The sequence below is a fragment of the Puma concolor genome, chromosome A1 (assembly GCF_028749965.1).
Source record: "Puma concolor isolate L17-30 chromosome A1, mPumCon1.1.hap2, whole genome shotgun sequence".
NCBI classification, from domain to species: Eukaryota; Metazoa; Chordata; class Mammalia; order Carnivora; family Felidae; genus Puma; species Puma concolor.
In genome coordinates this window covers 234,127,563-234,142,449 of record NC_141667.1, presented here as the reverse complement: position 1 = coordinate 234,142,449, position 14,887 = coordinate 234,127,563, and the positions used below count along the sequence as shown (strand labels likewise).

The 14,887-nt window shown below is 42.1% G+C and overlaps 1 long non-coding RNA gene across 2 annotated transcripts in view; it reads left to right on the top strand.

Annotated features, from left to right (window-relative positions):
- Nucleotides 1–14,887, top strand: part of LOC147584862 (uncharacterized) — a 45,188-nt gene that overhangs the window by 18,395 nt on the left and 11,906 nt on the right. The window contains exon 3 of one of the 2 annotated variants that reach the window (XR_015253900.1): nucleotides 11,959–13,317. The exons of the other annotated variant lie outside the window; for it this stretch is intronic. This is a non-coding gene — a long non-coding RNA (uncharacterized LOC147584862). Of the gene's footprint in view, nucleotides 1–11,958; nucleotides 13,318–14,887 lie in introns of those variants that run through there. 2 annotated transcript variants of the gene reach the window in all.

The following is a 14,887-nucleotide window of genomic DNA, read 5'->3' as shown; positions in this document are numbered from 1 at the left end:
TTCAAGCTGGAAGCTTTAAATTATATTTAGAGCCACGTAGGTGTAGTGGCTATAAAACCAGTTTTAGCTAGACAGGATATCTTAGAAAACATCAGGAAGCCGGGATCTTGGGTCCACCTTGGTTTTCACGTTGCCTCTGGATCTTGAGAGAATCTCGACTTCTGTGAGCCTCTTGGCCCCTATCGTTTAGATAAGGGGTTCGACACGATCTTTAAGATTCAGATTCTGACACGCTGCTCTATGAATCCAGATTTACTTAAGATTTTAAAGCCTGTATTTGATGGCAAGTCACCAAGTTGATTTAATACTGTCCTCCTCCTTGCTCTATTTCCCTTATAGCCATCCCAGCCCTCGTGGGTCATTGCACTGTCACGGGGCTTTGCTGTGGAGGATGCCATGGGGTACAGCTCAGACCCTGCAGGACCCAGCCCTGGCCGCTGGGCTGCCTGCTCAGACCCTGCCTGGGAAATCAGTGCCTCAAGTGAAGGGAGCTGCCTCACCCAACAGGATGTTCCTTCCTAGGGGACAACTCAAGTCCCAACACTGGCCTAGTGGGTCTAGGCGGCCCTAACAGAATACCACAAACTGGGGGGCTTAAGCAACGGACATTTCTTTTCTTATCTGGAGGCTGGAAGTCCAAGATCAGGGTGCCAGTGGGGTCGTTGGTTTCTTCTGAGACCCGTTTTTATGGCTTACGGATGGATGTCTTCTTGCTGTGTCCTCACATGGCCTTTTTTCTAATTGCCCATCCCTGGCATCTCTTTCTCTATCTACCTTTTTATTTTCTTTTTTTCTCCCCAGTATTTATTGAGCTCCTACTATATAGTGGGCACAAACACTGTGCCAGGACTTAGGTACGCAGCAGTGTGGAGGATGGACAGACAAGGGCCCGGCTCTCCTAGAGCTTCTGTTCGAGTTGTTGTTGTCTTACAAACAGGGTGCAGGGGTGAAGAGCACCTGGCTCTGGGGGGGCCCAAACAGACCAGGTTCAGCCACTCACTGCTGACAAAATCCAAAAGCAGAGAGATGAGTGGTGGTGAAACAAGAAAGGAATTTATTTCAGTGAGGCCAACACCAGGAAGACAGTGCATTGACGTCTCGAAGACGTCTCCAAAGTGCTGAAAATCCTTCCAGGTTTATGTAAGGAGAATGTGGGACAGTGGGTACATGTAGGTGGGCAGTGAAGGGCAGGTTAGTCCTTGTCCTGGGGTCAGTCACATGGGGGCAGTCATATTGCTCGAGGGGGCATTTTCAGTTCCCATCGTGGATGCTTTGCTCCCAGGGTCTATTGCCTGAGTTAAGAGAGAAGCTGGAAAGAACTTAATCAATCACAAAGTACAGGGTTGCCTGGGTGGCTCAGTCAGTTAAACATTCAACTCTTGGTTTTGGCTCAGGTCACGATCTCACGATTTTGTGTATTCGAGCCACATGTTGGGCTCTGGGCTGGCTGCATGGATCCTGCTTGGGAGTCTCTCTCTGCCCCTACCCTGCTCACTCTGTCTCTGTCTCTCTCAAAATAAATAAATAAACTTAAAAAAAAATAAAGAAGGTACAGATGGAGGTCAAAATGGAGAGAGTTGAATTCCTCTTCCAGTTTTGTCAAGATTTTTTTTAAATTTTTTTTAAATGTTTATTTTTGAGACAGAGAAGAGACAGAGCATGAACGGGGGAGGGTCAGAGAGAGAGGGGAGACACAGAATCTGAAGCAGGCTCCAGACCCTGAGCTGTCAGCACAGAGCCCGATGCGGGACTTGAACTCACCAGCCGTGAGAACATGACCTGAGCCAAAGTTGGACACTCAACCAACTGAGCCCCCAGGCACCCCTCATTCATCTATTTTTTAAAGTTTATTTATTTTGAGAAAGAAGGAGACAAAGAGAGAAAGAAGGAGAGAGAGAGATAGAAAGAAAGGAAGAAAGAAAGAAAAAAAGAAAGGAAGAAAGAAAGAAAGTGGGGGTGGGGCAGAGAGAGAAGGAGAAAGAATCCTAAGCAGTCTCCATGCTGTCAACACAGGGCCTGACGTGGGTCTCTATCCCATAAACTGTGAGATCATGACCTGAGCAGAAATCAAGAGTCAGATGCATAACTGACTGAGCCACCCAGGTGCCCCTATCCATTCATCTGTTGACAGACACTTAGGTTGCTTCCAAATCTTGGCCATAAATCTTAAGTGAACTCAGGTGTGTATAGATCTCTTCAAATTGATGTTTATGTTTTCTTTGGAGAAATACCCAGGAGTGGAATTGCTGGTAGTCTATTTTTAATTTTTTGAGGAACCTCCATACTGTTTTCCACAGCGGCTGCACCAATTTATTTTCCCACCAACTGTGCATAAGAGTTCCCTTTTCTCCTCATGCTCACCAATATTTGTTATTTTTTGTCTTTTTGATTCTAGCTAATCTGACAGGTGTGACACCTCATTGTGGTTTCCATGTGCATTTCCTTGACTATTAGTAACGTTGAGCATCTTTCCATGTGTCTGTTGGCCATCTGTATCTTCTTTGCAAAACATGTCTATTCATATCTGCTGCCCATCTAATAATCAGGTTGTTTGCTTTTTTGATATTAAGTTGTATCCTTTTTTTTTTTTTTTTTGGTCAAAATTATTTCTGTTTATTTTATGGCAATTTTGAAAATCCCAAATATGTTTGCCTTACTTTTGTTATTTTAATATGGCAGAGTGGCTTGTTAATTATGAGACATCTTTCCCTGTAGGTGTTCATCATTCTGTTATTACTCGGTTACTTGGCTGAGGAGAAATGGATTGGCCATGGATTTCTCATCTCAGTTTTTTTTTTTTTATTAAGTTTTAAATTTTAATTCCAGTATAGTTAACATACAGTGTTATATTAGCTTCAGGTGTAGAATCTAGTGATTCAGCAATAATGTGTAGATTATTTAGTGCTCATTGTGATAAGAGTTGTGTAAGTTTTAAAATATATTCTAAACATGAGCCCCTTGTTGGATGTATAATTTGCAAATATCTTCTTCCATTTAGTAGTGTGCCTTTTCACTTTGTTGATGGTTTCCTCTGCTGTGCAAAACTTTGTAGTTTGATGTAATATTATTTGTTTATTTTAGCTTTTGTTGCCCTTGCCTGAGGAGACTGACCCCTCAAAATATTGCTAAGACTGATGTCAAAGAGCTTACTGCCTATGTTTCTTCTAGGAGTTTCATGGTTTCAGGTTTTACATCGAGTCTTTAATCCACATTGAATTTATTTTTGTATATTGTGTAAGATATTGGTCCAGGTTCGTTCTTTTGCATGTAGCTGTCCTATTTTCCCAACATCATTTATTGAAGGGGCTGTCTTTTCCCCATTGTATATTCTTGCATCTTGTTATAGATTAACTGACATATATATGTGGGTTTATGTCAGGGCTCTCTATTCTGTTCCATTGATCTATACGTATATTTTCATGCCAGTACCATACTGTTTTGATGACTATAACTCTGAAGTATAGTTTTAAATCAGGGTGCATGATACCTCCAGCTTTGTTTTTCTTTCCCAAGATTACTTTGGTTTTTTGGGATTTTTTGTGTTTCTACATAAACTTTAGGACTCTTTGTTCTAGTTCTATGAAAAATGCCAGTGGAATTTTGATTGGGATTGCATTGAACCTGTATATTTCTTTGGGTAGTATGGACATTCTAATAATATTAATTCGTCCAGTCTATGAGCATGGAATGTCTTTCCATTCATTTGTGTCATCTTCTATTTCTTTAATCAATGTCTCATGGTTTTTAGAGTACATGTCTTTCATCTTGATTAACTTTATTCCTAGGTGTTTTATTCTTTTTGATGCAATTGTAAATGGGATTATAGCCTTGATTTTTCTTTCTGATAGCTCATTATAAGCATATAGAAAAATTACTCTTTCTGTGTATTAATTTTGTATCTTGTGATATTATTGAATTTATTTATTAGTTCTAACAATTTTGAAGTGAAGTCCTTATGGTTTTCTATATATAATATTATGCCATGACAATTTTACTTTTTCTTTTCCAATTTCCAATTTTTCTTTTCCAATGACTTGTATTTCCTTTTCTTGCCTAATTGCTGTGGCTAGGACTTTCAATACTATGTTAAATGAAAGTGGTGAGAGTGGACGTCCTTGTGTTGTTACTGATTTTAGAGGGAAAGACTTCAACTTTTCACTGTTGAGTGTGATGTTAGCTGTGGGTTTGTCACATCTGGCCTTTCTTATGTTGAGGTATGTTGCTTCTATATTTACCTTGATGAGAGTTTTTATCATAAATGGATGTTAAATTTTGTCAAATGCTTTTTCTGCATGTATTGAAGTGATCATATTATTTTTATTCTTTATTTTGTTAATGTGGTATATCATGTTGATTGATTTGCAGATGTTGAACCAAGATTCTTGCTTCCCTGGAATAGATCCCACTAGATCATAGTGTATGATACTTTTAATATATTGTTGAATTTGTTTCACTAATATTTTGTTGAGGATTTTTGCATCTGTGTTCATTAAGGATATTGGCCTATAATTTTCTTCTGTGCAGTGTCTGTCTGGGTTCAGTATCAGGGTAATGCTGGCCTTGTAAAATGAGTTTCAAAGTGTTCCTCCCTCTTCAATTTTTTGCAATAACTTGAGAAAGGTGTTAGCTCTTCTTAAAAACTTGGTAGAACTTGCCTGTGATGCTCTCTGGTCCTGGACTTTTCTTTTTGGAGAGTTTAAAAATTAAAATAGGTTCAATTTTGTTACATATAATCAATCTATTCAGATTTTCTGTTTCTTTGTGATTCAGTGTTAGAAGGTATTTTTTAGGAAGTTATCCCTTTCTTCTATGTTTTCTAATTTTTTAGTATACATTATTCATAATATTCATAGTCTCTTAAGATACTTTGTATTTCTGTGGGTAACTTCTTCCTTTCATTTCTGATCTTATTTATTTGGGTTCTCTCTCTCTCTCTCTCTCTCTCTCTCTCTCTCTCTCTCTCTCATGAGTCTGGCAAGAGGTTTATCAATTTTGGTTATCTTTTTAAAAAGCCAGCTTTTAGATTCATTGATCTTTTCTATTGTTGTTTTTTTTGTTTTGTTTTTGGTTTCTATTTCATTTACTTCCGCTCTTATCTTTATTATTTCCTTCCTTCTACTAACTTTAGGTTTTATTTGTTCTTTTTGTAGTTCCTTTAGGTGCAAGGTTAAATTGTTTATTTGGATTTTTCTTGTTTTTTTGAGGTAGGCCTGTGCCACTTTGAACTTTCTTCTTAGAACTGCCTTTGTCGTGTCCCATAGATTTTGGAAAGTTGTGTTTCCATTTTCATTTGTCTCGAATTATATTTTGATTTCCTCTTTGATTTCTTCATTTACTCGTTGATTGTTTAGTAGCATGTTGTTTGTCCCTGCATGTTTGTGTTTTTTTCAGTTTTCTTCTTATAATTAATTTCTAGTTTTAGCCATTGTGGTCAGAAAAGATGCTTGGTATGATTTTAATCTTGAATTGATTGAGACCTATTTTGTGGCCTAACATGTAGTCTTTAAGTAAAGCTTCCTCAAAATGCATAGATTTCTACAATTAACAGTGACTACCACTGGAGGATATTCAGAGGAGGTAAATGGCATGACTAGGTGGTCTCTAAGTTTCCTTTTATAGGACTTGCCTGTACTAATTCATTGTCACCTGACAGCTCTTCCTTAAATAGTCAAAGGGTGCAGGGGCTCAAATAAAAGTGAAAGTTACACATCATGTGCCTGATTTTGCTGTTCTTAGGCCCAACTTAGCTCTTTGCCCCAGCTCCCAGAGACCTGAAACAGTTTCACTCTCTCTCTGCCTACCCTTCTTGTACAAACCAAGAAAGGATTTCAGGTCATCAAAATCACAGAAATGAACAATTACAGTGGGGCGAATTTGAGAATTTACTCTTTATTGAGCATCTGTTCTCAGCAGAGCACTCTACCATGGGGAATAGGAAAGAAGTAAAGGGGAAGAAAATCTGGCTCTAAAGCCATGACAAGGCAGATGGAGAGATGAGTTATATTCAGACTAAAACTTGTCATTATCGCGGGAGATATATCCAGAAAGGAGACCATCAGTCACATTAGGGAGGACCAGATGATGGAGGCCTTGCTTCTGGAAATCAAAGCAAAATGTAGGCCCAGCTACCAAGGGCAACCCCAGCTGTGGGAATCTCTTTATCTCTCTTTGTCTGTTCATTAAAGGCAACGTGGCCTCTGACAGGCACCAGTTAAAGATTTCCGCTTATTGGTCCTGGTTTTGCAAGACGGTGACTTTGGAGGAAGATGTAGAAAGGAGACTAAATCTCCAGCTGCCTTGGACCAAGTTCCCCCAAAACAATCTTGGTACAGCCAGCGGGTTGAGAACCTCTTACAAATCATCTGAAAAGTCTTTTGAACGCCTTGGAAGCAGATACGGCGTAAACATAATGATTATGTTTGTAATATTAATACAAAAAGGGTAACTTGTCTCAGTTGTGCTGTTCATACTGGCAGCTGTTATTGTTCACAGAACCTATAGCCTCAACAAGAAGTTAGTATATTTATGTCTGTACCGTTTCCTCTAGGAGTCCTGTATATGTGCCTAAGAAAAAAGTCACATTGAGCCAAATACGTAACCTACGTAACAGGCACAGGAAACTCTCAAAGATTTGGAAGAAAACCTTTCCAGAGTTAGGGAGAAAGCAGCAGAATTCCACTGTCAGATCCATCTCCTGGCTTCTGTCGCCTCACAGTGGAGAGCTGGCAGAGCAGTGTGCCTTTTCCCTACCCTCTCTGGGACTATTAGCTGCAATAAGATGTCATGAAGGAATTGAGCATCCTGCCGCGGTTGGTACTAAGTCCAATGAAAGACCACAGGGAGGCTTGACATGAATTGTGAGATAGCTCTGAAGCCAACACTCTGGAACTTTCACTAGGCAAGACCAGGCTGCCTGAACCGACTGCCGTTTTCTCTGGCTTTGATCAAGGTTCAAGGCTCTGGGGCATCGGGGAGGTTCTAGAAGCCCACTGGGGGGCATCTTATGGGAGCCAGCACAGATTTGGGCTGAATTAGGATTTATGGTATGAAATCAGTTTAAAAACCTAAAGAGATTCTACAGAGACTAACTTGCCCTCTCTCTAGGATTCCCTAAAGCAACTCCAATCCTGTTTTGGGATTCAAAGTCCGAACTAGATTTGTCCTGCAAACCCAAGACTGGCTGACTGGTCAGGGATTACCAGGTTCAGAACCGTCCTTGGGGATGTGGAACTTATCTAGAAACTTTTGATCCATGTGCACTCCTAGAACATTCCCTCGGTGGTCACTAGGCAGTGTTTGCATCTTTACTTGGTCTATACTTACCCCAGACCTTTGACAGTTTAACACTCAGTTGATGATAATGTCAAAATACATTCTTTTTCATGACTTATATTCATCTGTATGTCCTCTGTTACTAGGAATTATTTTCTTCTAATTTTTTTTGAAAATGAACCTTTTAAAAATGAACCATTTAAAAATGAACCATTTAAATGAACCATTTAAAAATGAACTTTTTAAAAAACCTCTTTTTAACTTCTAGGAGAAAGTGGATCCTTTTCTGCATTTCTGCATATTCACCCAATGATGTGTAATAAAAATACATTGCGTTTACATATCGGATTTTCTTCCAAAGACTATTCCCAACCATCATCTGCTTGATTTTATAGATATAAATAGACACGTATGTAGATATACATGAGACCAGATTAATATGCACATATAAATATATAGTTATTAAATATGTGTTTATATACATCTGAACAATGTAGTATTAATATTGTGTATGTGGATGTATATATGTACATCAGTGGGTATATATAAGGGTATTTGCGTGTATGCATTATGTGTGTGTGTTTGTGTGTGTGTGTGTGTGTGTGTATGTGTGTGTGTGTGTTATAGGTAATTATAAAACTTAAGCAAAGTATAGCATGGGAACATAAGTGTCAATTTTGTCTAAGACCAAAAAAGGTGTTTGTGACAGCATATGAAAATTTTTTTTTAATATTTATTCATTTTTTAAGAGAGAGAGAGAGAGACAGAGCATGAGTGGGGGAGGGGCAGAGAGAGGAGGAGACACAGAATCCGAAGCAGGCTTCAGGCTCTGAGCTGTGGGCACGAGCCTGATGCAGGGCTCGAACTCATGGACTGCGAGATCATGACCTGAGCTGAAGTCGGATGCTTCACTGACTGAGCCACCCAGGCGGCCCGCATATGGAAAATTTTCAGTGATGAATTTAAAACTGCTGGCTTGTTCCACTACTATTTTAAGCTACATCTGAGGAAATGGACTGCTGTCTGTGTGTGCTCCCTGGGACAAATGCTTCTCTGAGATCCACGTCTCCCCCTGGACCTTGGGGTTATTTTTAACCATCCCAGAGTATGGATCTCTGGGCTGTTTGAGAGAAGCAGCTATTTTTCACTCCCCAAAGCCTTCTTCACTCTGTCCTTCTGGTAAAAGGCGGCTGGTGATATATCAGGGGCAGATGCCTGGGAGCCCCGGCAGCTAGAGGGCCTCCTTGCTGGGGGTCTCTGCAGACTGAATAGAGGAGCAGAGGGGAAAGGAGCGGAGCCTGACCGCGGCCCCCACCTTTCAGTGCAGCCAGGCATCCCCACCCCCCCCCACCTCGGGGCCTGGGCATGGAGGCATGGGGAGGGTGGGGGTCTAGCTTGGGCAGTGCGGTGGTTTGGAGCATTTGACACCAACATTGGTGTTCTCTACCGGACAAAATTACTTCCTCTCCTGGTCAGTAATAAGTAGCAATCGTTCTTCTCTCTATTAAAAATAATATATTTGGGGCGCCTGGGTGGCGCAGTCGGTTAAGCGTCCGACTTCAGCCAGGTCACGATCTCGCGGTCCGTGAGTTCGAGCCCCGCGTCGGGCTCTGGGCTGATGGCTCAGAGCCTGGAGCCTGTTTCCGATTCTGTGTCTCCCTCTCTCTCTGCCCCTCCCCCGTTCATGCTCTGTCTCTCTCTGTCCCAAAAATAAATAAACGTTGAAAAAAAAAATTAAAAAATATATATATATTTTAATTTCAAAGATACCCAACTGAACTAAAATGTGCATGTATCAGACAAAAAATATTGCACTGCACTTTTTCACTCTTCCACGTTATTTATTTATTTATTTATTTATTTATTTATTTTTTTCACTCTTCCACGTTTTAAGCACAAAGAAAAATTCCGCGTGGTCATATAAAATAATGAAATTGAAGGGACGCGAGTTCTGGCTTTTCGTCTTCACAGTCATTGTCCTGTCGTTGTTTATTTTGAGTCTGCTGTTGAAACACAGCCGCATGCCATGTTACAGGGCTGGAGACAAAAATTGGCCCAGAGCGAACTTGAGCGAGGCCATGCTGTTACCAGTTTCTCGTCAGAATGGCTGCGTGTTGATGAGTCCGTGTAAGTCGGAATAACTGGGGATCCTCCAAATTAACTTCCATAGAGAATACAGTGATTATGGAAGGATAAGTAATTCAAGTGTGCTCATGTGCAGCTCACCTGAATTAGTAAAAGTCACCAACACCGGTGGCAGCTGTTTATAGCCTGTCGTACAAAAAGATTTTTTGCAGAGGTGCATAATGCGAATTGTTGGTGTGTGTTGATGTGAAAAGCAGATTGACTTACAGTTTGTTTTCTTTTAAAAAAAAATTTTTTTTAACGTTTATTTATTTTTGAGAGACAGAGAGAGACAGAGCATGAATGGGGGAGGGTCAGAGACAGAGGGAGACACAGAATTCGAGGCAGGCTCCAGGCTCTGAGCCGTCAGCACAGAGCCCGACGCGGGGCTCGAACTCACGGACTGGGAGATCATGACCTGAGCCGAAGTCGGATGCTTAACCGACTGAGCCACCCAGGAGCCCCCAGTTTGTTTTCCTTATCAACATTTTTGTTCCTGCCAGTGACACATCCCATTATTACCAGCACCTGGCTGTTGTGCCCCAGCCTCTTCAGAATGCAAAGAAAAGGGCTTCTGAACTTAGAAGATTTGGCCTTGGGTGTTGGCCTATGACCTTGAGAAACTGGCCAATATTGTTGTGGTTCACTTTGCTTGTCTATACAATGAAAAGAACAGGTGCGCCTGGGCGGCTTGGTCGGTTGAGCGTCCGACTTCGGCTCAGGTCATGATCTCGTGGTCCGTGAGTTCGAGCCCCGCGTCAGGCTCTGTGCCAACAGCTCAGAGCCTGGAGCCTGCCTCGGATTCTGGGTCTCCCTCTCTCTCTGCCCCTCCCCCGGTCACACTCAGTCTCTCTCACCATCTCTCAAAAATAAACATTTCATAAATAAATAAATAAATAAATAAATAAATAAATAACATTAAAATAACAGCACTTCTCTATGTGACCTCGCATAGCCGTCGTGAAGATTCCATACATGTGGAGCCTGTGATATCTGTACACAAATAGCAGTTTGCACAACTAGCCCCTGGAGTTGTGGTTTGCCGTGGAAGAATCTGGCCGTGAGGCTCTCCCTACCTCTTTTCTCTCCCCATCACTGGACCCTGCTTCCTGGTCTGCTTCCTGAACACAGTGCTGTCATTTCTGTGACAGGTCAGTGCAGGTTCTGGCTCTGACCCTTGGCTTCTCTCTCCCCAGTGCTGCTTTTCTCCCCCCTCACCTCTGCTGAGCTCATAGTTTCTGTTTCTACTTTCAATTAGCCCAACAGCAGTTCCCAAACCCACCCTCTCCAGTGCCAGGCCAACATTTCCAACAAATCCTCTTCTCCGTAATATTCTCCTCCCAATTTCCCACTTTTGCAACCTCTGCCCTGTGTTTCAGTGATCCGAACATAGGCCTCGGGCATGGGCCCCAAAGATGACTCTCATCCTCCCCTACATCTAAACGGAAATGAGCCAGAGGGGGCGGAGGGGATGGGCGTGGGGGTTTCGGGGCCAGGGGACTCTGCATTCAGATCCTGGCTGTGCCGTGTACTAATTTCTTGATGCTCTCTAAATCCTGGAGTCCTTAAGTGCGTTTTGACCCACCCGAAATACAAACTCACAGAGCCAGTAATTTATTATTTGCATAATGTTCTTTCTCTCTCAGAGGCTTGGAATATTTTTGATTATAATACTTAATTGTGGTAAAATACACACACCATTAAGCTTATCATCTTTAGCATTTGTAAGTGTGCAGTTGTGGTAATGAGTGCACCCACATTGTGGTGCGATCATCACCACCATCCATTCTGCAGAACTGAAAACAGTGATTCCCGATTTCCCCCTCCCCTCTAGCTCCTGGCAACCACCGTTCTACTTCCTGTCTCTACTTGTGACTCCTCTAGGTACCTATATAAAAGTAGCATCTTCTAATATTTATCCTTTTGTGTCTGGCTTATTCCATTTAGCACAATGCCCTACGTTGTCACACGAATCAGAATTTCCAAACTTTTTAAAGCTGAATAAAATTCCGGGGTGTGTGTGTGTGTGTGTGTGTGTGTGTGTGTGTGATCTTTTGTTTATCCGTTCATCTGTCACTGACATCTGTCAACTGTCAGTGGACAGTTGGGTTGATTCCACCTCTTGGCTATTGCAAATAACACTATGAACGTGAGCATACAAATATCTCTTTGAGACCCTGCTTTCGATTCTTTGGGTCTATACCCAGAAGTGGGATTGCTGGATCATACGGTAATTTTGCGTTCAACTTTTTGAGGAACACCCTCCCACTTTCCATAGCCATTGTCCTATTTTACATTTTCACCCACAGTGAACAAGGGTTCCAGTTTCTCCCCATTCTCATCACCACTTATATTCTGGGGTTTGATACACATTTTTTTTTTAAGATGAAGAATTATCTGGGTTTTATCCAGTGTTTCTCTAAACTTATAGGAGGATCACCTCCCCAGAACCATCTGGAACACTTGTAAAAATGCACATTCCTCGTCCCCCCCACCGAGTAGGGCCTCTGAACGTGACTTCTGAGGCCAAGTGCTGTGTGCACCTGTCGCCTTTATTCACAGGAACGCCTCCGGCAGGTGAGGTCTTGGCCAGCTGACAAGCCCTTGAGGAGAGATTTAGAGGGAGAGCACCCTCCAGCCCCCTGAAAACCACAGCATGCAGGAGAACTCCATCGGGATCGTCTCATCGCTGGGATTCCAGTGACAGCACAAGTGGAAGAATGATAATCATTCATAATGGGTTTTTTTCCCCCAGTTTTCAGGCTTTTCAATGGTAATCCACTAAAAAAAAAAAAAATCACATTAAGGTCTGGAAACAGGACATTTTTAGCTAAGGAAATGCTCTTGATCAAAAAGCAGATTTTGACTGGTGATGCTCGACGAAGTACCTATTATCAGCTTCCTACAGATCTCCTCAGAGCCATTCTCAGGCATTAGGGAAGCAATCTTCACAAGGGCCACTTCCCTGGCTGTAATGCCTACTGTGATATGAGTCATGCCTTTTGTCTTGTGCCTGGAATTTGGGGATGTTTACGAAAAGTTGTTGTAAATACGAGTCATAATTCCTCTTTTCACAAGATTCTTTATTTCACAAAAATGAGTGGCTCATCACGTACAAACGTCATATCACTTCCAGCCCTATTGTCACCCGCAAGTGGTCTCTCAGTTTTACTAGGGATTATTTAAAGGCTTTCGAGAACAGTATGTCATGGAAATCCACCAGGCAACACAGTTTCTGGGTCGCCACCGATAATGTTGAAATACACATGTGCATCGACCGGACCAACTTCGTCTCTTGAGGGCAGAAGATGGAGTCTTGCTTTTGGAAGCAAATGGCAAAGACAGGCAAAACACCTTTTTAAATGCAGGCTTCTTGAGTTTGAGCACAGCATCTATTTTCTTGCTTCATTTAAAGTCCCAAAGCAGGTGGAGATGTAATGGACACGCACCGCATGCCAACATTTTCCTTAGCACGCTAAAACCTTATTTTCGATTTAAACTGCCCTGGCACCGAGCATTAATGTTTTAAAGTGAAGCGTGGCAGTTCATAACTTTTTTAAAAATGGAGAATGGGTCACTTGAGCTTTCTTTCCCGGTGGTGTCTCTCAGCATTCAGACATGGATACGAGACCAGACCAGATGGGTAGAACAGTGAAGCAGGACATAGTCCAGACTGCCCAGCTAGTCTCAGGCAAAACAAACAATGCAATTAAAAAAAAAAAAAAAGACAACATTCCATTGAATCCCTGTAGATAGAAATACGTGTTATGTAAACTGTCACTTATGCTTGTTTGTACTTGGCAAATGTTGGTGGAGGGAGAGAATAAAGTTCCAAATAAGATGGCCAGATGTGCGCGCCTAATGGGAGAAGTAAGTATGCTGTTTATGGAGGCAAATATTTAAAGGGAAAAATTATACTATTCGTTTCTACGGGGGCATACTGAGGTGAAGTTGTCTACAGTTAAGTGCAGTTCTGTTCATGCTGTTCTACTCACGCAAATACAACTATACTTTTAATTTGAGTACAGTTGATGCATAACGTTACATTGGTTTCAGCTGTACAACATAGCGATTGAACAACTGTATACATTATGCCGTGCTTGCAAATGTAGCTACCATCCGTCACCATGTAACGTTATTACAGTATCAGTAACTATATTCCCTATGCTGTGCCTTTATCCTTGTGACTTATTCACTCCATAAGTGGAAGCCTGTACCCCCCCCCCCCCCCCACCTTCACCGGTTTTGCCCATCCCGGTCTCCCTCTGGCAACCATCCGTTTGTTCTCTGTATTTATGGGTCTGATTCTGCTTTTTGTTTGCTTATTTATACACTTGTTTTGTTTTTAAGACTCCGCATATAAGTGAATTCACATGGTATTTGCCTTTCACGGGTTTTTCAAGGCTCTGAGGCAGGAGACTCCTTAACTGAGTGTTCGGGGTTAATTTGACCATTTGACAACAAGATGGGAAAGAAGGCAGGCTGGGGAAAGTCGGCCCCTCCTCTGTCTTCTGTTCCACCGAGAACAGTAAGTAGCAAAGGCTTCTTTCAGGAATGTTTTAAAACTCTGCAGAACAAAGCTTCTCAACTTCAAAGCGCCTACGTCTCATCTGGGGACTGTTAAAATGCAGATTGTGGTTTAGGGTGTCCGGGCGGAGCCTGAGGCTCTATTTGGAAGAAGGTCAGAGGTGATGCTGATAGTGCAGGTCTGAGGAGCATGGGAGTGGTGAGAGAGATTAGAGCGAGGAGAGAAGCAAACATTCGCTCCTGGCCGCAGAGCAGAGAGCTCTGAGCCACAGGAAGACGGCCCGGGCTAATCACCTTACCCTTTCAGCCGTCAACCTGTTTGGCATTGTCATCAGTCAGACTGAATCCTCGTTTTGAGGTCTAAAAGTGTGCTTTATCCTTTCTCGTGGGGTTATAGAAGGCAAAAAGAGATTGGCATAGATGGTGCATAACTCAAGAGTCTCGTCGGAGACAACCGTGTTCCCAGTTGACAGAAATCCAGGCCCGACGGACGACTTCCTCCTTTCGGGGACGGACGGTGTCACGAGTATGTCCCTCTTGTGACGAGATCTCATTTTTCTCCCCATCTTCCTGGGCCTGCCGGGTGTTTAATTTCACAAAAAGTGCTAGTTAAACTTTATCAGGAGTGAAAGTTCGTTTTGCCCCAGCGTTCTGGCACAGAGAACACCAGGGCTGTGGGAAATTCAGTGAATCAAAGATGGAGGCCAAAGTCATTAAGCCCTCGTTAGCCAAATGCTAACTTCTGCCAGGGCTGAGTTTTTGCCTTTCACCTGATTATTTTCATTAAGGACCACGTTTTATTATTATTATTATTATTATTATTATTATTATTATTATTATCATTGCTATTATTATTAAGAATCATGTTTTATTAAGTGTCACAGGGTTGTTTGCAAAATAGATTCAAGTTTCTCCTCAGCCTGAAGTCCCCCTCGGCCACTCCCTCTGAGACCTCAGGGCCCAC